The 24810-nt window shown below is 36.2% G+C and overlaps 1 protein-coding gene across 6 annotated transcripts in view; it reads left to right on the forward strand.

The window, feature by feature from the left end:
• SORBS2 (sorbin and SH3 domain containing 2) overlaps nucleotides 1-24810 on the forward strand; it is a 203984-nt gene that overhangs the window by 73519 nt on the left and 105655 nt on the right. For all 6 annotated transcript variants that reach the window (XM_083860950.1, XM_083860951.1, XM_083860952.1 and 3 more), the window contains one exon: nucleotides 2287-2410. The gene's annotated coding sequence lies outside the window, so the exon portion shown is untranslated. The remainder of the gene's footprint in view (nucleotides 1-2286; nucleotides 2411-24810) is intronic.

Consider the following 24810-nt stretch of genomic DNA (forward strand, 5'->3'; position numbering starts at 1 on the left):
GCACCAAGTACCTACATCAGCAATGTGGACTGTATACTTCTTGGTTATGTTTGAATTCCTTGATACTAAGAAATCATTAAATCACACTGGAGTGGATCACTAAAGAAATTATATTCTTAATTTTCATATTGCTGATAGCCATAAAGTGAGAGAGATTATTGTCAGTCTCTGAAAAGCATAAGTTGACAGTCTTGGTAGTAGTGACATATTTGTTTTACTAATAAGCATACATATACATTTATCTTTGAGACCTAGATGATATATGTGACATTTCTGATGTCTCATGTTTTCTGTGAATAAATATGATCTGATTTGTATGCAGTACCTAAAGCGCCTGAGTATATATCGAAACAGTGCTTATGTCCTGTTTAGTAAATGCTATAAATACTAATAGGTAAAGTGTCATTTACTAACACAAATACAGTTGCAGAGAGTGTGTGAAGAAACAAGGTACTAAAATGGTTTAAGTGCTGATGGTGACTCAAGCTAATGGTAGATCTGTCTTCTGAGAAAATGCCTCTGAAAAGAAATGCTGAGCTGCAAAGTATAGTGTGTTAAATTATGCCAGTAGTAAATTTATACTGCTAATAAGGACTTTAACACATATTTCTAGTTTTGTGTTTGTGTAGTATTAGTATTTAGCATGTGGATATTTATTGATTTAGCTTGCAACCATCAGATGAAAGCATTATGGATGGCAAGGTAATGTAGAATCTGACACTTGTGGTCTGGTAGATACAGGTCTTGTATTTATTTACAAACTATACTGCATGTTCCACCTGACCATTACATCTCTCAAGCTGGTTATAACTCACACATTATCTGAAATTTAGGCTATTGGAGTCCTTAAATATCTTTGTTCATGAATCTCAAATTTAACTCAGCTTTTTATCTTTGCTGAACTAGTTTTGTGGTATAATGATGGTCTTAAACTAGACATCAGGAATGAAGTAGCAATAATGATTAATTTAACAGGTTGGTATTTAGAGTTTGTGGATTTTGTTGTAGCTTCTTTTAACTGCTGTAACACTAAATATAGCTGAGATCAAATGGAAAGGATGCTTTTGAGCTAACACAGAAAGAATTTGAGCTACATTTAGCAGTTTTTTCATTAAGTGTTCTATAGCTAATTATTTTTATGCAAGTTTTCAGAAGAAAATGTGCCTTTTATGTTTGTTTATAATAATGAGCACTGCTTTACTCTTTTAACAGTTTACTAAATAGCCCATATCTGGCATCCTGTTTCATGTGTCCATATAACTTCCAAACAGCTACTATTCACAAATCAGAAATTAACATGTCCCATGGTGTTCTAAAATGTTATCAAATGAATGTGCTTAAGTTGATGTGACTGGAAATTTAGCAAATACTGAAACATCTTGCAGTCTTACCACACAAGCCTGTTTTAGGTTTTGAGCTGTGAGAGTAACTTTAAATCTCATAACTTTTCCATGAAAAAAGTAACAAAATTTTTGTTGATTTGTTTGAGGAGGTTTTCTGAGGAAGCAAAACCAATTGCTGAGATATATAGAGGAAAGTTATAGAGAGGGATATGTTGGAAGCTTTCTGCTCTACCAGAAGAAGCTGCAAAAAATTAAGCAGTGGTAATTTTTCATTGATTCAGTTTATCTGTGTTTTCTTAAACTTCAAAGCTTGTCTGTATACCCATCAGGATGTTTGGGGTCTTTTCCTAGAGTCATTAATTTATATTGATACTTTCTGTTTCCCAGTATTTTTACATTATGAGAAGATAAGTTGGTTGGTTGGCAATGTGACAGCAGAGGACAGGGAGATATTTATCATGGTGCTGAATGACCCTGGTCAAAAAAAAAATGGAGTGCCAACAGCTTCAGGTCACTAGGCTTCCAAAATAATACTGTTGCTGAAACTGGAAACTTGAGATGCAAGCTAGAAACAAACTAGAGATAACCAAACTCAAAAAGTGTCCTTCGCATTAAAAAATATCCATGATGGTTCATTGTCTGAGCTAAAAGTTATAATCTTCAAAGTCCCTGATTTCCTTTTAACAATAGTTTAGTTTGGCTTTTTTCATCAACAGTGGTTGTACCCTGCTCCTTCTGTTTCTTTAAATAAAAAATTGGACAAAGAACAAAGTTTTTTTGCTATGGATTTCCTGATTTTTTTTAGCTTGGGTTGGGAGGCTGCTTGTACTGCATTACATTTTCACTTTGATAGTAGGCAAGCCCATTACTACTGAAAATAGCTCAAAAAGTTCTTAGAAAAAAAAAGTCAGCTGCTTAGACACTTTCTCTTTTTCTTTTGCAGACTCCTGCATGTGAGTTAAATTAATTTCTTGAGAAAAACCTTCATAAAGGGCTAAATAAACAAGGTCTACATATACAGAAATTTCTTCTGCTGCATTTGAGACACAGCTAAACTCCTCTGTCTGGTAAGTCATACTTTTCTTAAGGATTTGTTTTTCTTCCTGCCTTTATGACTTGCATTTTTAAGTTTCTAATTAGTGTTCAGAGAAAACCAGCTTTGTCTTGCTGGTAGTTCTGGTGCATTCTGTGTATGAAGTACAAAGACTTATCTCCAAAGGCATTGTTGTGCTGCTTTTACAAACTTCAGAATAGTATCTGTGATTATGTATGGTACTTTGGTATACATGGGGTTTAATAATTTATCTATCTTTGCTCTCAATATTTTAAAGCAAAAGCTGTGATTTTTCTGGCTTGGATTTACCTGTTTGAATGTTCTGTGTTTAGTAAATTAACTTAAGAATGTGTATTGCAAAGTATATTCGGTGTCAAATCAGAGTTTAAAAATAAACTTCCCCAACATTCATTCATGTCTCATTGATTTTTGGTTTCACCTCTTCTAGATAAGATAGGTTGATGCTATTAAATACAATGCTTTATTTTTCTTGGTGATGTGCTTATTTCATGGCACAGTAAGCATACTTATCAGTAGTCTTTAATTGATCATGAAATTCTATAACAGTTCTATTAAAGGTATTTATGTCTTACAGTTTTTGGGGTTATGATTGTACAGCTTGAAGGTTTGTTTTTTTTTCTTTAATTATGATGTAATCACTGAGTTTGACCCAAACAAAACCAATTTTGTCCTCTACCTTCTATTTTTATTCTTTATTGTGATAAAAGAAAGGTGGTCTTGGAAGAACATAAAATGTTTTGCTCCATGCTGAGGTTTTTCTAAGCAGTTGGCTGGCATTAGATGGCACCATATATATACCCAGTCCATCTAATCACTTCTGCTGTGATGCTTTCATTGGCACAGTTACTGTGTATTTACATACTGCACACCCTATTTCTGCACAGTATATTTTGCAGGCCTTGCTATAGCCCTAACATGAGTTTATTTCAAAAAATAGGTCAAAAACCCAGTGGCATATTTAAAATAAGTGTTATATTTAATGTAAAGCAATAGTTACCTTTTCATAAAAAAATCCAAACAAAACAGATCAACACCTTACATAAAAGCTGTTGAGAGGCTTTCCAATTAATTTAAGTTTTAGTAAGAAGCTTTCCATCTTATTTTTGGATAAAAATAAAAAAACTGAAATGGATTTCATAAAAAATATTTTACTTTTCTTACACTGATGGTTTTCATGTAATAAGAGTTTGTCACCTCAGAATTACTTCTCAAAAACCTGAAGCTTCTGAAGGAAATTAAGACACCTCAGAAGTCACACTGCAATTACTGTTTGAGCAATTTAGAAATATGTGACCCCTTAACATGTCCAAAAACATAGCTGGAGGAGAAATTACACATAAATAGGTTGTATAATAGACAAAAAAATCTTTACCAATTATTTTCAATTAAAAACAGTGCTTGAATTGTTCAAAGTAAGGGCCAGTGATGGTCTAGTAATGGTCATTTTTTAATTCATGTAAGTTTGAATTTACCATATATTTTGCACTTAATTTTTCAGTGAATAGCAGGGCTGACTTTGAGGAACTTGTATCTGGCATCCTAACACCACCCAAACTTTAGCTGAGTGAACTTGGCACAAAATTCAGCTTAAGAGACGAAATCTCAGGAGAGCAGTGGAATTCCTCTCCTTGAATAAGTATACCTCAGCATTCATGGGGAACAAATGGTAACATTTTGTGCAAGTTTCTGCTTTTGACAGTGTGTCTTTGTTCACTTCCCAAAAGGGGTGTCAAATACATTGGAAAAAAAAAAAAAACAAAACCACACAAAAAACTTTTTTATTTGAATTTTTCATTTTACTTAATTATATGGTCCCAAGGAGCCCATTAAATCTGGGATGGCCTAACACTGTTGTTTATAACTCTTTGTGTGTGTAGAAAAAAGGCTCAGTTAGAACCGTTTTGTTACACAACTGTGTTCCTTCCTTACTGTCTTTGTGAGCTCAAATAGAAGGGTAGGAGGCAGGTGTATCTATAAACTTTTTATGATGGATATTCTTTATCAAAGTGTCTCAGAAAATGTTTTCTTTTTGCCAATACAAGTGTTATCCAAACAAAATATGATATTACTGAACTGTTCCCTTGAGAAACAAAAGATCATTATAATTTAGATTTCTTGTTAAAAGCTTTGTGCTAAGAAACACCTTAACTTAATGTGCTGTTTAGTAATGATGTTCCTTCCATGGTGTGGTCTTTTGTTCATTTACTGATAACAGTGGAGTTTTATTGGAACTGTTCTGTATGGGGTTCTCATCTGTGATCTAAGCATATCAGCAGATCATAGTAATATGGTGAAACTGCATGTATTTAATATGTGGCAATATGCTGGAGAAGAAAAAGGTGTTTTAAAAACTTGAAATCAAGACCTGGTGATAGAGGAAGTTAACCTGAGTAAAAAGCCATCATGCAGCCATCTCTTCCTCACATTAACCACAGACTGGGGATATACTAAAATGGACATGCTGAGAACATTCATATGTGAGACCTATCAGCTGTGTCTGCACTACTCTACCTGTCCATGTGGTATTTTCACATGGCAATACATAGCTCTGGAAAAAACCTGTGTTGGGTTTCTGTATGTAACCAGCTGCTTTAGTCATTTGCAATTTTTATGGCATCCTGGTTATCTCATGTCTGCAGTAGTGCAAAATTGCAATGCCTCTTTGTTTGCTTTGGAGCTTAGGCTGTGCATAACCTTTCGATTGATCCAAATGAAACAGGAACTGGCAGGATTCCCAGCTTCTCACAGTAGCCTCTGCTCATCATCATTTATCTGTGGTTTGGGGGAAGAGATTAAAATTAATCAATTTATTAATACTCAAGTACAGCAGTCAGCATCTTTTGTCAGAATTAATAATTTTAACTATAATGTTTAAGCTTTTGGTTGCTTAACTTTTTTAAGAAAACCACTTTCTTTTAGATAAACATTTTCCGTGTTCAGCAACTTCAAAAGTATTCATTTTCCATCTTAAAAATAAAAGTAATAGTTGCTAGTCAAAAGCAGGTACTTTTGCATATGAAACAATTAATAATTTTCACTTCTGCTCTAAGCCTTGAGTTTCATTTGATTCTAATTTGTGTATAAGTTTGAAAAGTACCGATTCGGGAATAAATTTGCATGATACATGGCAGAGAATTCACATTTTCAGCCACAGGACCACAGAATGGATAGGGTTGGAAGGAAGCACAGTGAGGTCATCTGGTCCAACATCTCTCAACTTGTGTGCTTGTACTTTATTGAGAAAAGCATGCTAAAAGCACTTTCTCTTCCTAAGTAATCTTTCGAGGCGGCTCATGTAAGACATTATCTGTTTATACTTGTAAGACTGCATTTGTCTCCATAACATTAGTATCTTAAGAATTGGTATGCTTCCTTAGTGACTTATGTCCCTAATTTTTTTTTTTTTTTTTTTTTTTTTTTTTTTTTTTTTTTTTTTTTTTGCTGTTAGAATGTTCAATGCTGTGTCATCTTTAGTTCTGGACATGACTTGAGCACCTAGGCTCCTTCCACACTTGAGACTGCTAGTGACTTGTTTCCCAGAAATGTTCACTTTAAGTCATTTAGTACAAATGCATTTAGAAAGGAACTGTCCTGGTGCAAATGAGACTTTTAGCATGTGTATCTTCCCTAGTCTGTGTAAAAACAACAGGTGAAAAATGTAGTAGCAGCTCCAGCCTTTTGAAGATGAAAGTCCAAGCTCCAAGTTCCTGTGTGCAAGTAGCCTCTCAACTTTGAAAGTGCTCCTTGAGGCACCTGCAGAGGATCCTTGCACTTCTCTCACTTGTGTGATTTATCTTGATAGATCAAGTGAGCTGAGACGTAAGGTGCAGCTAAATGCAGCAGAACTGTATGTGTGACCCTGAATCTCTGTGAGGCCTCTGGACCTTCTGGAAAGCAGTGGATTTCTTCTCAAAAATCAAAAAATGTTGAAATAATAACAACAAGATAAACAGTTTATATATCTAATAATGTTCTAGAGTCTTATTTAATTCCTGGGAGGGAAAGAAGCAGAGGAGGTGCAAATGGAAAGGTAATGGATGTCACTAATATAAAGGGATGATTGATTTGGAGAATGAGTCCTCTGTCTTGATAAGATTGAGTCTTTCAGAACAATCAAGTTCTGACCAGTAGATGGAATTTTTAAAGAGTTTTCATAGCCTTCAATATACAGAATTAGCTAGTTAATCTTTCCACAGTGATGGCTAGTCAAATAAAGGCACTTGGAACTTGCTGGTAGAGGTCTGTTGGATCTCCAAATGTGTAAAATCACCTTTTGGTTCCTACTTCCCTTCTGGGTCCTCCACAGAGCTTTCCAGTGATGCTAAGGGAAGCTAATGCCTGATTTTAGGAATGTTACAGCTCAGGCCTGAAGCAATAGCTTAAAAGTGAGAATAAAACTCATGTAAGACTTGGTTAAAAACAAGGATATAAAATTTGTGTGCATCTAACAAGAAATTTAGATGTTATGGCTAAAAGTCTGGGGACATTCCAAGGTACTAAAAGATTCTGCTTTTTCCTGTGACAAAAACAGTACTTAAAAATTATCTTAGATGTCTGTAAGCAGAATTAAGCTAGTGTTGAAAGTTTTGAAAAATCTTCCTTAAAGTGTGTTTCGACTTTATCTGCAGGCAGGTTCTTAAAAGCCAACCTGTAATGCAACAGCTGAATGTTAAAGCTTCTTAATGATACCTCAATAATATATTCACACAAAACATTTTTGCAGTAATGGCTTTGCATTAAAGAAAGATTCTTTATTAAAATTGTGCAGATGTACAGTTTTAATCTACTGTTTGAAAGGGAATTCAATTTTGACTTGAGGGCGAAATTTCTGAAAAGCCCAAAAAGTATTATCAGATACCTTTTTTCAAAACAAAACCAAGCCCAACTAACCAAACAAAACCTCAAAACTTTGGAATTAATAGGCTGAAACACAACTAGGCAAACTTCTGAATTCCTAAAAGGCACATAGATGTATTGCAAATGGGATATCTGAATTACCTTGAACTTTGAAGTCCTGCGTAGTTTGTATATGCTGATGCAAAGGTTTCTATATACTGACCTCTCCACACCTGTCTGGATTTCCCTCCTTTATGTAAATAGAATAAGCATAAGTCCACTCACTTGGAAATAATTGTACAGTTTCTTGCTTTGTAGCAGATGACTGCATGGTGGTTTTCTAGCAAAACACTTAAGTGACAGGCGGCAGGTCAGCATGGTGTTGATCTGTCTTCCTGGGATCTAGGAAGCCTCATCCAAATGACTTAGAGTGCTTAGATTTCTGTAGCGAGATGTGCCAAGTGTTAGGTTGCAAAACCAAATTATTCATCAAGAAAATTTACATTTTTCTAGATAGGTATTAAAATACATATATTAATAGTAAGGAATGGGTAGAACTGCTGAAATCAACAGAGTGCTGACTTCTAATCAAAATTCAAACAAAACCATTCAACTTACTTCAGACTGAAAATACCATTATGTGACATAGGTAAGGAGCATGCTTTTGTTAAATTTTCAGATCTTTGAGTTCTTTGGGGCCAGGTAGAATGAAAAGCAATAGTGCAACAGTGCTCTAATATTTGCAGTCTGTTCTGCTCTTAGCAATAATATTTAAGTGCTTGACCAGAATATTTGTTTAGAGTTGGAGAGCTGTTTCCAGTTGAAATCTGGGCTCCTTTGAGGAAGTCATTTACAGGCCAGCAAACACAACAGAGCAAGTTTCAAAGACCTTTGAGTCAGCTAGTTGAACTACTTATTACAAAATTTTTTTTCATTGAGTTTACTAACTTGTCTGTCAATTATCTGACAAACCAGAGTGGCCTGGACAAAGGTTGTTCATAATCTTAAGGCTTTAAAAAAATTGTGTATGCATCTGAGCCTTTTGAACTGTCACAAACAGCTCTGCACTTGCAGAATACTTGACTATTCAATGCTACAAGCTCTGCCTGCCTATCTGTGCTAAAACTCCATGCCAAGATTGCTGGTGTAACCAGCAAATCACTGTCCTGCTGTGGGCAAGTGAATTGAAGAAAACAACCTCAAAGTTCAGTATTAGTTAAGACCATGGTAGTTGGTTTGGCCCTTCCGATATAGTTGAGCTACTGACATGAGCTGTGACACGTCAAACCTCAGGCTCTCAGGCGCTTCTTTGACAGCTACTTCATTTTATGCTGTTATTGGCAAAGTGTCATTTCCTTTCACACTGCCATCAATAAAAGTCACTGTGATTACTTTCTGTATAGCATTTGCATGTTGTATTCACAGATGGTTTTCAATCACAGCAATTTGGTCTATGTGAAGTCAGTGAAATGCTTTAGTCCATTTGACACAGGCAATTCTCTGCTGGCAAAGCAGTATCTCCTGAGATGAGACCTCATATGTTCCCGTCTGGCCTGGCATCTTCTGTGTCTGGAATGAGCAAGACATTTAAACTGCTCTATCTATCTGTCACTACAGGGTCAGCCCAAGATATATTTATCAATTGATGCTAGGATGGTTTTGTTTTTCACTTCATTCCAAACATTTTTTGTGGAATAAGTACTGGTTGGTTTGTTTTGTTTTTTTCTAGGCAATATATGAGGCATAATTACATTTCAGAATTCAAGTGCATATTTCAAGAAATGTGTTTGACTAATTGTGACTAGGTAAAACTTCACACTAGATTAGCACTCAATTGGAAGATGCTCAGGTACAGTTAGAATATAAAGAATTAAGCTGATGTGTCATACTTCAAAGTCTGTGTTACAAAAGATCTCCTTTTGAACCAGATGTCTTTGGGCTTTTTTAACTATGCTTATTTCTGACCATAATGACCTGCCTGAGAATTATCTGTTTTCTGAATTATATCACCGACTTAGCCATGGATATGAATTTATGGGAAGAGAAAAGAACAACAAGCTACAACAATAACAAAAATCTTTTTTCTCTGTAATGGACTTAACACTTAATTCAGATTGCTTATCAAATTTTGTCTTTTTGGAATAATTCTACCTTGATGACTGTGATAGATATAATACTGGATTTGTTTGTTTGTTTTTCTTGCTTTCTAATGGGTTTAAGAACTTGATGACCTTTTCTGAAAATAACTTGACCAGCTGGAGCCATAACAAGACACAACTTTGTGAGTGCACGTGGTAAAGGCTCAGCTGTTTGGATGGTATTTATCATTCCACAGATAGACTAGCTAAAGAAATAGAGGAAATAGAAAATCAGTCATAAGGGTGAAATATAAAACTTAAAAATTTTCCTAAATTATTTTTTATAACTAATTATGAACTTGAGCAATGTTTTCACTATTAAAATATTGTTACTCAAATGCATGTTGTGTTTTCTCATCTGTATTGGAGATGCATATTGGAACTTTTATACTTTGTCTGTGCTCATGCTGAGGGGCTGTGATGGGTCAAAATAGATCTATACATTTTCCAGCCTAGAGGCAAGTCAGAATGCCCTGACTTTAGTGATGACTTCATGATATTCTCTCAGCATTATTGCTGAATATTCAGTGACAATTTCAGTCTTTGGGTTGCAATTACATTGCTTTTTGCAATTCAGCTGGAAGTGAGGACATAGTCTTTTGATCCTTTTGAAGGTTTTCTTCATTTTCCTATTTGCTATGCCTGTCTACTAAGAGTCCAGTAAAAAAGTTTTCTTGGAACCAAGAAAAATATACTGCTTTAATAAATAATTTTACCAGAAATGTTACTGCTAGCTTTTTTAAAATGTGATAGACCAAGATCATGGTACAGTCAAACATTCTGCTCATTAGTTGCCAGGATGCAATTTCAGTGCTTGAAAGGGTGGAGAAATTCAAAAGCTTCATTAAGACCTCTGGTACAGTCATCTGTTTTTCTCTGCTGATGTTTTCTGCCTGTGAGCTTAAAAGCTTCAGAGTGGCTTTCCAGAGCTGTGTCTTGGAGACCACTGGGACGCTACAAGCTGCTCTGCAAAGGTGAGGGAAGAAGGGCAGCTCCCTCAGTGGCTGTGCTGTGGCAGCTGCTGCTGTGCCTCAGGATACAGGTGTATCCTCACACATAACCTTGTAGCAATACCAATAGACATTCCTTTAAATCCATCACTAGGTGTAAAGGGTAAACTTTGTTATGCGTGAGGAAAGCCTAGTTGAAGGAAAGGAAGGAAGCAGGAAGTTGTCTTAATTTTTTTTAATGTTGCAAATAGTTCAGTGATTGTCAAATGGGCATTTAACTCTATATGAACACAAGCCTAAGCCAGCTTCAGTCTTGTTCGAATTTACTTTTCGGAAACTAAGGGAATTTCAGGCTTGTGATCTGAAGGAATTTGTCATATGCTTCAGGGATGCTTGAGTGAATAGAGATGCTGTTGCAAAGTAGATTTTGTCAGTGTAAGCTTTCAATTGCTTGCTTCTTGCAGGTGCAGCATTCCCATTTTCTGCCTGGCCCTCTATTACAATATTTTTTTTCAACAGTATTCCCTTTCACACTGACAGTTGCTTAATACTGGGAATTAAAATAGTATTTGTGAGAAATTAGTTCTGTTTAGACCAGGCAGCTTTCATGAACTCATTCTGTACTGCTAACACTGCAACTAAATTTCAAATTATCTTTTAAATTGGCTAACTTATTATTTTTTTCTGTTACTGTATTTTAGAGATTGGGAGTAGCTTTATTGCAACAATGACACATTTTAAGTCAATACTAATGGTGAGAAAGGTTTTTAAAACTTGTTACTCTATTGGGCTTTGCCCTTTTGATACAAAGCCTAGCGTTTGTTACAAATGGACAGACAATTCTTTGGAAATGACATTTTCTTCTGAATATGATTGAGTAAGGTTTTTTTTCCTATTTCTAATGTCAGAATTTATTTAAATACCATCATTCAACTTTGTGGCCATTTCTTAATCTTCTCCTTTTGCTGTTACATAGTAGTAGTAATATTATCGATGTCAGTGTCTAGAGCAATGCAAAGGTTATATACCTAAACGCTTTTTTTACTGTTTGTTTGAAGCTGCAAGTAGCAGAGCATTATAATTTAAAAAAAAAAAATAGAATATTCTGGCAGAAAATAGTATAAGTACAAATATTAAGACAAACTGTCTTTCAGAATTATTCAGTGCTAGATCACTGTGTAATGCAACTAATGTGGTTAATCAGTTGTCATTCCTCAGCTTCCTCAGTGTGCTGACTCTTTGGAATGATGAAGTCCATCTGGCCTAGACAGAGGTACTAGTTACGCAGCTGATACCAAGGTCTCAGATAAGCTTGTCTGACTAGTTGCTTGTTTTCAATGGTACAATTAAGGACATTAGAACTGTTAATCTGAACCACCTTGCATATGAAGTCCATATGAACTGCAGGCCAACTATGCTCACATTTTCAAAATAGTGTTTAAATCATTATAACTTACCTAACTGAAAGTGTATATGCAAAAGCAGGCATTAGTTTTTGTTCCTAGTTGCAGGATTAGTTCGTATTTATCCCACATCAAGTGATTCATAGATCTAACATGGGGAAAGCAGAAATGACAGGGAAAGGAGATACATCTTTCCTGGTGAAGGCAGGGTCCCAGATTGGGCTGAACCAACTTTTGAACTGTATAACTTGTCTTTGGTAGCCTTTGTGTGAAATGGAGAAAAATGACTGGTTTGTACACAACCTTCAAATGTAATATATCCTAGTAGTCTCAGATCAGTAGTCTTATCTTTGAATATAACATTGAGTAGACATGTTTATTTTAAGATTCCCCCGAGATGTACAATTTAACAGAATCTGCTTCCTGAGTAATAAAAATGACATTCCAGTAGTATTTTTAAATAAGTCATGCCATTAACTTTTAGAACAGAAGATAATGGTGGTATTAACAAATGACAACTCTAGCTTTCTTGGGCCATTCGCTGTGATTGCTTTAGTGCGTGACAGAACAATGTTGTCAAAGGGCCAGGCAGGTTCAGATACTTGCCTGTCATTGCCTTCTGAAGAAAGCTTTGTTGGTCTTTTTCAATAGACAGGGATGAAACATGGGGAAATAAGCTGTCATCACTAGAAGTTAGCCTGAGTTACTTTACCTTCATGCCACTTCATGGCCCATACACAGCATTTTTTTCCCCTTTACCTCTGAAAGAACAGATGACTTGAAAATTCAAAGATACCACTGTTACATAGTATATACTACCATGACTGCCATGCAGAAAATACAAGGTTTGCCTGGATCCAAGCCACCATATAAAGTTAAAATATGTAATATGACACCCCCTCCCCCCCCCTCCCCCCCTCCCCTTGCATGTACACAATAGTTTTCTTGTATATTTTACTAACTGGACATCTTCAGTCTAAGTGATTTTTTCTACACTGTGGGGCATAGTACTGCAGGAAGTGCTTCATATCTGGCACATGGGTTTGCAGCCATAGTGGTGGTACCATGCCTTGTTCCTCCACTTGCACATGTCTGAATGACCTGGGGCTTGGAGCATTGCATAGAGAATGTGTGTGGTGCTGTAGAGACACTAACTTGGAGGCCAGGCTCTTCACTCTCCTTGAGCTGTGGAATTCCTCTTATCTGAAGTCATTAATGACTTCCAATTAGTCCCAGGGTATTTGGTTTGGTTTGGGTTTTCTTTTCAATAAAGGCTGGAGCATGTCTCCTGTGAACACAGGCTTCAAGAGTTAGGGTTGTTCATCCTGGAGGAGAGGAGGCTTCAACATGGCATTATAGCCCCTTCCAGTACTTAAAGGGGGATTACAGGAAGGCTGAAGATGGACTTTTCATGAGGCTATGTAGTGACAGGATAAGGGGGAGTTGTCTTAAGCTGAAAGAGAGTAGATTTACGTTAGATATCGTGGAGAAATTCTTTATTCTGAGGGTGGTGAGACACTGAAGCAGGTTTCCCAGAGGGGCTGTTGTTGTTAAGGAGGACTTCCCATCCCTGGAGGTGGTGGTTCAAGACCAGACTGAATAGGGCTCTGAGTAACCTGGCCTAGTGGAAGGTTCCCAGCCCATGGAAGTAGATTATCATTAAAGTCCCTTCCAACCCTAACCATTCAATGACTCTGTGAAAAAAAGTTTTAAAAGCCTGTTCCAAGGCTATGTTTAATTTTTCTCTTTTGCCAAAACTGTATTTAAATCTTCCCCTTTCCTCTATATTTTTCGCTTGTTTCAAAAGTAATCATTCTTAATGTTAGCATTTATCAGGTTGGTTTTGCACAGGGTAACTGCTTGTGCAGTTCTTTGAATGAAGCTCGTTTCAGGGGTAAGTTTATACCTGATTTCATAAAAAGTTATGTTACACCAGTTAGGGAGGTGATGAACTCTAGAAGTGGATAGAAGTGACTGGAAAGGCATACACCACTGCAGTAGTTTTTGTGCCAAAACAAGTTCATTATTTAACTGTATCTTTCTTTTTTCCTGCTGGAAAGATTTTTTTCCCCAAAGGACTGTAGCTAACATATACAGTAAGTTGGTTTCATATAGAGTGCCTTTATTCCTTTGTTGTTTTCAGGTAAGATCTGGTTGGGTGTTGATGACTTCTACTGCTTGACCTACATATAAATAAAATTGCCAGCACAACTCCTTTCTCTGTCTCAGTACAAGCAGCACCAAAGCATTTGTGAGGTATAGGATTACAGAAAGTCAAAAAAAGAACACTGAAGTAAAGAAATCTCTTGAATAAACTATATCTTCCCACACTCTTGAGGTCCCCTGTTTTTAATTCTCTAATTGTATCTAAAGAGTGATCAAAGTGATTGTGTTTAATATGAATTGCCTTTTTTAAGCTGCGCAGGTGAACTCTGGGTGAACTAATATGATGGAAGAAAACCTGGTCTAGACAGTCATCTTACATCAGTGCACTTGAAAAATTAGTAGACATGTGGTAAGCAATGGGGTATTCATCACAGCAGGTAGCAGATGATTGTCAGCTTTCCCAGTCCCCTGAGCAGAGATAAGTATCCATTTATGCTTCTGTCAAGGCAACCATACACTACCTCATATACTAGGTTATTTAAAAGGCTTTTGTTTAATCAGAAATGTGACTGTGCTGCCTCCTTAACAACAAAACTTTAGCTGGATTTTGGATAAAATCCTGAAATACTTATGCGAAAACAGTCTTTAGCTGTATAGTTTCTTGATATGTAGCTCATTAACACAATAGAAGGCTAGCCATTACTTTCTTAAAAAAAATTCAGCCCCATGTCTTCTACTACCCTAAAAACCAGCATCAGTTAAATATGAGCTTAAAACCACAGAGCTAGTAGTGCATTTCAAATCCCAAATTAAATTTTACTCTACAGCAAAAACTGTGGAACAAACAGATGCAAATTACTGTTTTGATAATTTTGCAGTGGAATTTTAAAAATCGAGAGTGTTCCCAGAATATAAAATATTTATAGCTTATATGGAATTTTCATAACCTCTTACAGTGGGTACATCTCAAGTTTTACTGTACTTTGCCTTGTTCATTAAACATTAAAGTATCTTAATATATTTACTTCACACATCATCTTTAATGTCAGATACTGATAATCAGAACTTCTAAAACTTGTACAATTGGGTTATTGATATCTATCATAGTAGTTGCTGCAGACTTAAATTCTGGGGAGTATAGAAACTTTGGATGCAATAAGTATGAAATCTGTCAGGTCCTGCAAGCAGGTGAAAGACTTAAGATGATGGCAGTATTGATAACATTAAATCATAATACAGTACAAAAGACTGGATATTGGGAAAAAATTCTTTGCAGAAAGGGTGGGCAGCATTGGAACAGGCTACGCAGGAAAGTGTTAGAATCACTATCCCCAGAAGTATTCAAAAAATGTGTCAATGTGTCCCTTGCAGTCATGGTTTAGTGATGAACACAGTGGTGCAAGGCTGGGCTCAACAGTCTCAGAGGTCTTTTCCAAACATAATGGTTCTATGATCATAAAGATTCTAAGATACAGGAATTCTTCCACTGTTTCTCTAGCTTGTTCCTTGAATTCTTCATAGAACAGCCTCCATGATGATTTGTATGACATCAGGATCTTAGCTGTATCTAGCAAGAGGGAATAGACTAAGATTTCACTGTAGAGTCTGTACATTAGTAGTTGTTTTGGAGGGATTTTTGTGTAGTGAAAAATAGCTTTAATTTTTAATTTTGTGGAGAAAAACTGGAACTCTGAAGCATAGCCACCTTGTGAATATCCTAGGGGCAAGACCTGTTTTTATGTGTTCTGGCCTATGAACACTTAGTTTATTGTCCAAGAGATGGTCTCAGCCATTCTTTTAGAAGAAGTCTCACAAAATTAGATTAAACTTTTGATAGTTCCTGTGTCTTAATGGCTAAAAATTAATTACATTCTTCCCTTCTTCATATTGGTTTTGTAAGTACAAATAACTTTGTCATTAATTTCAATACCTCATTTCATGTGTCAACAGCAGCATGTTGTTACTGATGTTGTAATAGCTTCTACTTTATGAATTCCTTTTTATTAGTGAATACATTTTCAGATTGTTTCCATTTATTAGCAAAATACCTTCCTCTATGAATTTATGTGGTTATGTTTTTTGTTCTGAGCTCTTGTTCTTAACAGAATTCACAATTCTGAAAGCTATACTATATCTTTCTTGTGTACTTCTGTTGCAGTTGAGCTGCTTAGGGACAAAATTACCTTATTCCCTGTGCACAAAGAGGCAAATTCATCTGGATTCTCCTATGCAATGCAGGCTAGCCTAACAGTTATCCCTGTCCAGCATTTCTGTCAGAAGATTATCAGCAAAACCAACAATGTAGTTATTTTGATTATTATTTAAAAAAAAAAACAAAAAAAAAAAAAAAAACAACACTCTGTCCAGGAAAGTGAAATAGGGAGGTAGATGGTGCCATGAAATCTTTTTTTTACCATTAGAAAGGTGCAAATGTTCAGGGAGAGTTAAGGTGAAGACTTGAAATTCTGCAGCTGGAAACCTGGCAGTACTCAAGTGATGTAGAAACGTGAAACTTGTTGTATTAACTCTTTAAAGAAATGTAAACTCTTCAAGAATCAGATCATAATGATAATATGCTTTGGGCTTGGGGCAGATGTACAGTAGAACTTCCAAGGCATTAATACCTGTAACTCAAACCATTACAATAAGCAAAGATGCTCCTTAGAAAGGGATTGAAAGTCCTGTGAAGTAACATTTTAAAAATTATAGACCTGAAATTCGGTATTTCCAAAAGACATGAGTTGGACCCACTGAACTTTAGGCTCTTCACTAATGTGCCAGAACTGGAATTCCATATGGAGTCAACAGCAGCTCAGTCAGAAGGAAATTTGATATGGAATAGGTTTAATCACTCCTTGAAAGTACTCATATGGTTTGCTCGTGTAACTAGGAGTTCCAAAAGAAATTATTCAGCTTTAAATAAATGCAGTGATTCTAGCCCTTTAGTCTCTCTTGCCATCACTTCTCACTTTATGCACAAGTGTTTGTGTGTCATGAAGTCTCACTTATGTATCTCCTAAAAATTTCAACTTTGATTAAATTTAAAATATTTACCCAAAGCTTGAAAAGACATTCTAGTTGTCACTAAATCAGAAAGTAGGTTAGCTCCAGGTAGAGAGAATGAAGTATTTCATTTTAATTCCTTATAAAATTTCTATTTTTAAGTTTTTAACTGCCTTGGCCTAATATCTGATGTTGTCAATACTGCTGAAATGTAGTGTTTCTGCAACTGCTAAATTGCATGCATTAAAATAAATCAGGATTCTTGCAGGTGTCTGATGAAACAATTTAGAATGTTTAGTTTAAACTAGTTCTGAGCACCCACTCCTGCCAGTATTACTTTACATAAGTAATTTAGAGTCTAATTTTAATTTATGGGCTCAGCTTGAGGGAGGAATGCTTGTCTCTGCTTATGTTGGTGTCCTGAGCTGCTTTACTGTCCAGCTTGCTCTCTGACCAGCATATAAGGAAGGTTTGGTGGGTTTGAACCTCAGGCTGGAGTGTGATCGACGGTGTGGAAGAAAAGAGTGGACTCTTCACGTGCGTTTCACTAGGCTTTATCCCACCCAGGAGCTGCCCAGGTGCAGAAGTGAGCTCTGGCCCTCTGCTCTCACCTTAGATACCTGGGGGCGTACCCTGAGCAGGGGAGAACCCAAGGGAAACTTAACAGAACAATGAAGAAAGGTGGTACCTGAGTCCCTTGCCGAATCACAGGGCATTTTCACTAGAATCTTCCAGATCTTACAAGGTGATTGACAAGGTCTGTCATCAGGGAAAGACCACCGGGGGGTTTGAGGATGGGACTGTCAGAACAAACCATTATAAACCGATAACAAAAACATACAGAATTATTGAAAACCCAGAATGTACACTGCAACATCTGCCATTCTTCCTTACATGGCTGGAGGAAAACCTGTGAAATACATCCTCTTGGAAGAGACTGAGTCCCCAAAAATAAAAGTTTTCTTGGGCAGCACCAGCATTCACAGAGGCATATGCTGCATTTCTCTTGGCGTGACACAACTATGGAGCATATCTCAGGGGAGACTTTCTGTCTAGGCAAGCATGCAAATCCCTTCTGTGCTGAGGCCATCAATTAGTGCCAAATAAGGTGGTAATTCTGTTTTCTGGTAACTAGTAAATAAACTATGCACAGACAAATCCATTCCACACCTTGAAAAATTGTGAATACTTTTAAGTGAGGAAGGTAACAGTTGCTCAAAATGAAAAGTTCTGAGCCTGAGTGTGAGGTGTAAAATAACAACAAAGGAAATACTGAGAAATAAGGTTTTAATACATGACAGAATACTTTGTTTGGAATATATTTGACTTCAGGGTGCCAGTGCCATCCATGGGAGATTTTCAAAACAATATCTTTAAGATTTCTTTTGACCAAATAAATAGCTTTAGGCCTTGGAATTCTTTTCCCCAGTGCTGGCCACCCTAAATCCTGTGTGCATGGCTTGGCTGAATGAGCTGTGTCTTCCTAATGGTAATCTTCCTACACCTGAGGGATAACAGGTGAATTTTGACAAAGCTGGAACAAGGTTTTTAATTTAAAAAACAAACAAGCAAACAAAAAAAAGTTGCAGAATGTGCTGGTTTTAAATAAAGTTCGGAAATTCTTTTTGAAAACTCCCTAATATCCAGATAAAACAGCACACTGAAAACTGCAAGTGAACACAAAAATAAACATGCAAACTCCAAGTTTTGTTCTTTATTTAAAGGAAACAAACTGGCAAAACACCTTAAAATGACAAGCTATCTCTTAAGTTGTAAATGTATAATCAAGTATAAAATATGTTGAGAGTGACTCTGGAGTCCTGAGTGGCTTTTCATTATCAGCAGTTTTTTGGTGACAGGAATGTATCTAATTTAGTCATCTGGGAAGCAACACAGTTTGAATAACCAAATTTTGCATTTAGAATCTCTTGATAGAGAGACAATTTTTCCATGTTAACTCATCTTTGAACAGAATTCACACCAGGTTGTCAGAATTTTGCTTTTAAATCAAGTATTGTGCTAAAAAAAGTTCATCTGCAGCACCATCTCAGAAGCAGAGAAAATCATTAGGTTTAATTAGGATCAAATATTTGTTAAGCACTGGTAGATGAATTGAGTCTATTCAGTAATAGAGAAATTGTTTTTGGGTAATTTGCTGTAGTAGTAACAGATGAGGCATGCATGATTGAATAAATTTGAAAAGAGATCTTTTTTCATGTGAGTTGTTTTTCATTTAAAGCAGCAGTTTTATTTACATAGTGTATGATTTTTCCATCATTCTTAGATATCTGAATGAAAATTTATTTTGAAGCCTCCCTTTTTAAATTGATAGGTTGATGTTCCTAAAGGTGTTGTATCTCCTTATACATTCTTAGTATCATTTTTCACTTGTAGCAAATGCAAGTATGGGGAGATTGGTAAGTGAGATGATGAGAAACCCATGAAGAGTTTGTGCAATGCTTTTTTAGTGTGTGAGTATCATATTCTGTGATAATGTAACAAACAAGAACCCAGGTAAGAAAGCTGAATATTGAATTACAACCTAGGCTTTTTGTATTACAGCCTGTAGGCTAAATTCTAGGTCTGTCAGTGAGATGTATTTCTTGTTTATTTACTTGAAATCAGACACTATTGAGAATAATAAACTTCATTCTGTAGCTTCAAGGTGCAACCTTGAATGTTTACAACAAATATTCTTACTAAGGACCTTCTTACTGAGGTCTGCAATTATGACTCAGGTTCAGAGTTGTCGCATTTTGAAGCTGCTTTATTTTGTGAAGGTGCTTTATTTTGTCTTTAGTAGAGACAAATAGGTAAAACCAAGTGTAAATGCACAAGGTGGTCTGGGATAACCTGAATGGAGGAAATAATTCAGCCAGCAGTGGTCTGGACTTATTTATCAGCTGTATGACCTCTAGGTGGATGCTAAGGCTTTACCTATGTTACAGGATTTCACAAGGAAGAATTCCAATCAATTTTTTGTTGAGTCCCAATGCAAGAATAGTTTATAAAGATTCGTAACTGTAAGTAGTGATTGTAGGGTAATCTGGCTTGTTTTTAGAAAGAAGTTTTAAAATTAGGGCTGACCTTTTCCAAAACCGAAGAGGCACTCCTCAAAGGGAGTTCATTTCTGCACTTAGTCTCTAAACCCCAAAGAAATTATCTTTGCAAACTAACGAAGGTAAAATTAAGCACTGTAGCCTGTGGCACCTCCTTCAAAGCTTTGAATGTAAGGGTAGGAATTAGGTCAACCATTTTCTGGATATATTTTTCTAATAGTGCTTAGTACTCAGTACTTTCTACTGAAACTGTAGAAAGCAGTAGTTTCTACCTCTCTAAAATTGTCAAGGAGCAGTGGAAGGAAAAGCTTATTTGAGAGTGGCCTTGGCTTGAGTGCAGCATGTTGATGGCATTTCAGTTTCCTGTCTCTTAGTTGTCATTAAAAAATGTGATGGAGTAGTTTTATCCCTGCTAATAAAGTGATGAATTTGAAAATGGAGGCATCCACACATGAAAAACACCAAAGTGCTGGGCTAAGATCTCTGGGTAACATCTTTGTTTGTCAACAGCCCATAGCGGTCAATGGTGATCCCAGAAGTAGCCAGCCATCTTCAGCATTTAAGTAACAAGTGAGGAAAGACTGCAGTTTCTCAGGTTTAATAAGGGCACTGTAATGTAATTATTGTCTTTGGATGGACTAACGCACACAAACCCTGAGATCATTCTGACTGGGGAAATGCCTTGTGCAGTTTGTGACAGTAACCAAGCTCTTTGCTCTCAGATCCCTCAAATGGTCTGGCAACTGATTCAGCACAGGGACAGGCATACTACTTGCTGAAGGTGATTGTAAACAAGCCACAAAAAAAGTGCTTGGCAGTGTAAAGCCACTGAGGATTCTTTTTTAATTGGGTGTTCCCAAATGGTCAAGAAACCCCAACCCAAGTTTTTGTGTAGTGCCTTTTGTCCCGTTGTCTCCAATTCCTGAGTGCTTTCCAGTTAATTGTATTAACTTTCTCCTACTCAGATGAGCATGGTCAGTTAGAGAACACCAAAGTTGTGGCTTCAATGCCCATAGGGGCCATTCATTTAGGAGTTGGAGTTGATGATTCTTCTAGGTCTCTTCTAACTCAGAATATTCTGTAAACTTCTGTTGGTGTCATGAAGATGTCCTCAGAACTAAACCTGGTCAAATAAAGTACTTATTTAAAAAAAAAAAAAAAAAAAAAAAAAAAAAAGGCTTTTTTTGGTGGCTGTTGAAGAAAAGGTATTTCCATAAAGTGTTCTGTCACAGGATGGAAATGTTTGTATTAAGTTTTATACAAATATTATTCTACTATGCAAACTACCTGAGATAACATCAGATGTATACTTTGCAACTTAGCTGTGATGCCACTCAAAACAGGGTTTGTGAGTTTCTCTAGGAGACAAAATCAGAAAATGCAGAAGCTGCATGAGTTCTGCTAATAAGGGCAGATATTTGTGTTTGGGGATAGCATTTGGGTAACACAAACCAGCAGTTACTCTGAAGCTTACCATCTCTTCCAAGCCTAGACAAATATTTCATGGTTCCTGGTGTCATACTCAGGATTTACTTTTACAGACAAAATGTATATATGTGTGTAAAAACAGGAATTTATTGTTAGTCTGTCACTGTTATAAATTCATTCAAAACAGACCAGTATAAAATCTTTTCATTTTTGGCTTTAATGGCAAGGGTTCAATTTACTGGCCTGTTCTGGACCTGGCAACAGAAGCATAGAAGTTTGAAGTTTCCTGTGGCCTGTCTGCCGTCTTTGGTTTTGGAATGAAGGTGATGCCTCAAATCTTAGAATTTTTTGCGTGTGCATCTGGAATCTTCTCCTGTTGGGGTTGTTGGCTGCCCAGTGCTACTTATAACTAGATTTACCTTCCATTTCATGTTTACCGGAGTGAGTCTGATAACAGTTTTTCTATATCATTAATGTTGGTTAGCAGTTTTCTAATTTCTTCTAGTGAAGACTTGGGTTATGAGGCGTCCAATTCTCTAGTCAGTGGTTTTGGAAATAGTTTATTAAGCTTTGAATTGAAATGTATTCTCTTTGTAGCAGAGTTGCAATTGCAGTGATCAGAGGGATGATCTCTAGGACAGCAATTCAGAAAGACGTTTAGTTACAACTTACACACGTACTATACAGCATCCTATAATTAGATTTAATTGTATTGACCTTTAAAGAGAATGTGAGTAATCTTCAGTTTTCACCAAGGAGAAAAAAATCACAAAATAGTGTTAGAAAAGTACTTGAGTACTTTTAAGTAGAATTATATACAGGTAGCACTGAGACTCTTATTACAGTTAAAGTGCCCCTTAGTAGATAATAGTAATAAGTATTTTTTAACCATTAAAAGAATAAAAATTTTATACTGGAACTGTACAGTCTGTCAAACAAATACTATATGCCCATTTAAAATTAAGAGGAAATACTCTTTTCTATGTTTATGAATATATTTTTCTGCTTTCTTTGTGCATTAAAGTTTCTGGCATTACATTTCTGACATTACAGTTTCTGGCATTGCAGCTCTAGTACCAGAAAAATGTGAGAACAAAGACTTCTGTAAAACCAAAAGCAGATGTATCAATTTTATCCTGCAAGAATGGCTTGTCCATTAGAAATATGGACTTAATATCATGACTACCCAACAGCTGCTGTTTAAAAACTCCACTCTGCAGACAGCAGCTGAACCACTCACTCTGTAGACTGGACTGGAATAAGCATGGCTGATGAGCATCTGAGAATGATAGCTGGAAGGCAACACTCATGACAGCTGGACCAGTGAATATAGACACTCATGCTCAGTGTTGTGAAAGACCAGCACTTGAGGTCCTGGTGAGTAGATAGGGAGCGTGGGAGGGTACAGATGACACAGGATGCATTTTCAAATGTGGTCTGTAATTATATGCACCGTTTCATGTATGTGATACTAATTGCATACATAATTTCTGGCATGCCGATCCTCGTGTTTACCCAACTATGGAATTTACATGTGACTTTTCTTTGTGCATATGCAAATTTTATCACTTATTTTCACATGCAGTCATCTGAAAAGATGAGGACATACTGCTGTATGCACCAGGGTGTATTAATCTGTGAGCTGAGTCAGGGCTGTCCCAAAATCATACCCAACACTTCCAGTCGAAAGAGAATTTGTGTTTCGGTTATGAAAGAAATTATTGGGCAAAATATTTAATGCAATCAATCTCAGGTTTCTAAATTATTGTGTTTTCTCGGCTCTTTTGTATTCCAGACAGAGTATATCAGATGCTGCATTGATTTAAAGCAGATTGTTCATCTAGGTATTAGTAATGTTCTGTACAATTCAATGTGGCTAATGAAGCACTGCATGCTACCTTCAGGGCTATAACTATGGCTTGGAATAAAAATATGACCTTGACATTCTTTGAGCTGCACAATAAACTGGTCGTTAGGAAATGACTACAGTGTGTTATCCTATGTAGTCACAGAGTAAACACTCATTGTGTTCCTGAACAAAAGGAGAAGTAAAAGCTGAGGAGGAATGTGGCTTACCACTCTTAATGTGTCCAAGAATTCTGTACGTTTCCATTTCCTATTGTACAAAACACCCTTTGTTGACAAGCTATATTTACATTGAAGTGATTGGACACCCTTTTCATGTGATTAGTGGAACAGATACAATCGTACAGTAGGTATTCTAGTAAGACATGATTCTGACAAGATACAGTTCATTGAAATGCCTTTTATCTTTGTGGGATAACTTCCTGGCCATCTCAAAGAAGGCTGCTTCAAATTTGGGGGAAAAAAGGTAACTTTGATGTTAAAAATTGAGGCTTGTATCTGTCATGCTTATGTTCATAACTATAGTAAACAATAGGAACAAATCTGGAGTAGTGCATTAACTTTTCTATTTTTCACGAGAAATTGCTGACTCATTGTAAAACTTTAAATCTGAAATTGTGTTTTTCCAAGTTCAGTTCCAAGATACTCTTGCAAATTATATGGATAGTTTTAAAATAAAATATATTGATCTTCTTAAGTATGCCTCTGTTCCCAGAATGACAAGGATTTAATACATTAATTCTGATGGAAATATGTAATTTTAAATAAAATTCTTGACATCACACTACAGTTTATAGCTGAAATAACATTAAACTCTTAGCAGTCAAAAATTACGTAGTTCAAGAAGTTACAAACAACAAAATTTTTCTAAAAAACCCCCTTGCCTCCATTTATATGTCTCCCTTCACTTTGTGTCAGTGACTTTGATTCTTATCTCCTTTTCAATCTAGATCAGTCAAAAAAAAAAAAAAAATCCAGCCGTTTTTTTTCTCTATGTATTTCTTGTTCCCATTTTCAGAATTGGATGTGTACTTTGACCTTAGCTATGCTGTTGAGATCGTGGAGCTTGTTACAGTTATAGGTAATGTCTGTTGGGTTTGTTGCTGTATTTTTTTATTGCTATTATTATTTTGCTTTTTTTTTTTTATTTCTCATTGCCTTCTGGGTATAAGCTTTAGGTCTGTACTTTTCCATGGCATATATTGGCTTTAACTCTTCTGCCTAGTTGGATGCACCTGAGGAGTGCTCAGGGATGACTGTTGAGCATATTTAGACTTCCATCATTTTCCCAGAGAGTCCTACTGCAGCAGAGCTCTACCTAGACTTTTATTATGCTACTCTTTGTACATCTTTGTTTCATTATATGAAGTGAAGCTCTTAAATGTTTCCTCATCTCAGTAGAGTGCAGAGGTAGCCCAAAAATATACTAATCAGGCCAAAATGTCTGCAGGCCTGGCATCTTCATCAGCTCTTTCCTCAGTCATCTTTTTGTCTTAAGGCTTCATTGCCCTTTTCTAGCTATCTGTCTGTTCAAGTTGCTGATTTCTTTTATTCTCCAGCAAACATTTTACTCCTACTTCTATTCATCTTTCTGAGCTCACAT

Source organism: Zosterops lateralis (genome assembly GCF_965231275.1).
Source record: "Zosterops lateralis genome assembly, chromosome: 5".
NCBI classification, from domain to species: Eukaryota; Metazoa; Chordata; class Aves; order Passeriformes; family Zosteropidae; genus Zosterops; species Zosterops lateralis.